Raw genomic sequence first — 3,331 nt, 5'->3', positions numbered from 1 at the left:
TCAGTAAGTGACATCTAATAATTTTTATAATTGCATGCGTGAAAGAGGGGTCACTATCTTGTACGTAAACGACAAGAAAATAAGAATTTGTAAAACGTTCGTAATAAGTCATAACATATTTATTACTGGATGTAATGCGTTAACACATAAGGGTAATTGAAGGAAAAGCTTGTAACATCACATGAACATATTTTGCAACCAGATGTCTCAAAGCAAATGAGGCGATCATCCGCGCGTGCGGTTGTGTATGCGAGCGGCGTGATTCAATGCATGTCTAGGAACCGACAGACAAGTGGGGCGCGAAATTAGAAATGTGTTCCTTTATATAAGGGATGAAACGGAAGTCCCTAACTTCCATCCGGAAGTTAATTGGAAGCTTCTAGAATGTTCGAGAAGTTTTGAAAAGTTTGAGGGAGATTGCTCTCGTTAGATCCCTTTTTCGTTTTGCTTTCCTGCTTGACCGCCAGGGGTCACTACAGAACCATTGGAAGCATACCTTGGATCCACTGTGAACACAACATCCTCTTTTACGTGTAATCACTGTATAAAGCTAACTTGCTAGCTTTCTCGTCGAGTGTCTCTCTTTGACCGCTGTTCAACGTTTGTGATTCCATTTCCTACATTCTTCGCTATTTTTCTTTCTTCTCTTATATTCTTTTCTCTCTCTCTCTCATTAACTCCTTCTCTTTCTCCTTCACTCTCACTACTCCTGCATCTAATCGTAACATGAAATAGCAGTCTCCGATGAAGACTTTCAATATCTTTTAAGTTACAGGCAGCATGGGGTAGTTCATCGGATCTAGTCTTTTTCATTCGTAAATTTTGCTCAGATTGCTTTCAATTTTCGTGTATCGATCAACCAATTACTTTATCTCGTAAATTAAAGAACCTGATGTTATTTGGAATTAAAGTTGGAAAATTTGGGTAATTTTAGCCAATCATCAGGCAGAGTGGCATTAGCAACTTATTACCATGACAACCGCACGTTGTGTTGTGATTCACTGTGCCGCTGTTGTCTTGTTGATTTTTCACTCTTGATTCTTCACATCACGAGATTCTTTTCACCTGCGAGTTTTGTTTTAAATTTTCTGCGTTAGAATATTACATATTTCTCTATGCTTCTGTGTGTTAGTATTTTTCTGTGCATTTTCTGTATGTTAGTATTTTTACATATTTTTCATTTCATATATTTTGGGGACTCATTAGCTGGATTTATGATTTCACTAGGTTAATTATGTCCATAAAAATTTAAATTAGGTGTATTTCTTAAACCGTTAGCTTCACATTTCAACAGCTTAACTGAAATTTAGTCCACGTAAATGGAACTGACAGGAATATCGTGGAGCAGAGAAACCGTGGGAAATACAGATAATTTGACATTATTCTTGAATTCTGCATGCAAAAACGCATAGGATACAGGTATTCTTTTCCTTGGGACAAATATCTTTGTTGACCAGTGTTATTCTTATCTTAGTTTACAATCCAAACATGAAAACATTACTCAGCTTTGGAGTTTGGGAGACAGACGCTCCCCCCCCCCCTCTCTCTCTCTCTCTCTCTCTCTCACACACACACGAATGCATGAATGTACATATAAACTTATATATGAATACATACATCCACATGCACTTATATATTAATGATGTACACGAATACATGACAGGTATACATGATACTGAAATACGCATAAAGTAAACACATGCAAATATAAACTAAAAAAAAAAACTAAAAGAACATACAATCAATGAAGAGGCAAAAGAAACAGTAAGATGATACATTATTTACATTATTTACATTTGACGGATATTTGTCCCCATCTTGTTTGTTGTTAACACAACGTTTCGGCTGATATACACTCCAGCCTTCATCAGGTGTCTTTGGGAAACTTCGAACCTGGGTTCTCATTCCTAAGGTATTTTTCGATGTTATTATTATTATTATTATTCAGGTTACTGCCTGGAATCGAACTCGGAATCTTGGGGTAAGTAGCCCGCGCTCTTAACCACTACGCCGTATGCCCATGGCATTGTGGTTAAGAGCGTGGGCAACTAACCCTAAGATTCCGAGTTCGATTCCAGGCAGTGACCTGAATAACAACAACAACAACAACAACAACACCGAAAAATATCTTAGGAATGAGAACCCAGGTTCGAAATTTCCCCAAGACACCTGATGAAGGCTGGAGTGTATATCGGCCGAAACGTTGTGTTAACACAAACAAGATGAGGACAAATATATGTCAAATGTAAATAATGTAAATATTGTACTTAATTCCTCATCTCTTAAATATAGAACAGTAAGATGATACATGTTGATTTTATTAAGTATTTCTGTTTATTTAGAAACCTACAATGAACAAGTCATATTACTCTCTCGCTCACCATCTTTCTCCTCTCTTTCTCCTCCTTTCTCCGCTATGCTCATTAAAGGTGGTAACTCAACAAGATTACAAGCTAATGAATGACATGTATTATACAGCGCCACAGTGATTTATGACCATGATGTGTCACACTATCTAGTTCAAGTATACAGTTATGTGGGCTGAGCTACTGGGTTGTAGTGAGTCAGTGTTTAGTAGTTTGTGGGTCCAGGACAATACTGCTGGCGAGAAAGAACTGGATCGATCATAATGCATGCCTCTTATTATATACAAGGCCCGAGGAATGAAAAGCCAAACTGACCCCCGGCGTGGTTTGAAATTTGAATATCAAGGGACGGGATTAAATAATATGAAATGTTCTACAGTTTCTTCTTGAGAAGAAGAAGAAGAAGAAGAAGAAGAAGAAGAAGAAGAAGAAGAAGAAGAAGAAGAAGAAGAAGAAGAAGAAGAAGAAGAAGAAGAAGAAGAAGGCAGAGGTAAGCTGTAACACTGAAATGTTTGTAAAGACAACTATAGAGTTTGTTATGGTTTTCAAAAATAAAGTTGATCATTTTTCTCTCTTTGTAAGCATTTGTGGGTACCACATTGGTGGCATTCCGCCTAGATACATGATACTGTGTAGACTATGCAAAGAATGTGGGCAGAAAATGTGTTTGGAGTTTGATTGGTGTTGTCTTTCTGTTTGTACGGAGAATAGGCTGTCTGCTATGGGATGAGGGTCATTGCTTATGACAGGAGTGCAATTTTGTTTGTTGTAGAACCAAATTGCTATGCAAATTAAGAATGTTTTGAGGGCAAAACTTTGCTCATTCTTTCATTTACTGTTATTTTCGTGTTTTATAGTAATAAATAAATAAATAAATAAATAAAATAATATGTAATAAAATAAAATGAAATAATAGGAAAGCTTTTTTCTCAAATTGTATTATATATATATATACATATATGTAT

The sequence above is a fragment of the Octopus bimaculoides genome, chromosome 2 (assembly GCF_001194135.2).
Source record: "Octopus bimaculoides isolate UCB-OBI-ISO-001 chromosome 2, ASM119413v2, whole genome shotgun sequence".
In the NCBI taxonomy this organism is placed as follows: Eukaryota; Metazoa; Mollusca; class Cephalopoda; order Octopoda; family Octopodidae; genus Octopus; species Octopus bimaculoides.
Note: the sequence above shows the minus strand (reverse complement) of the source record.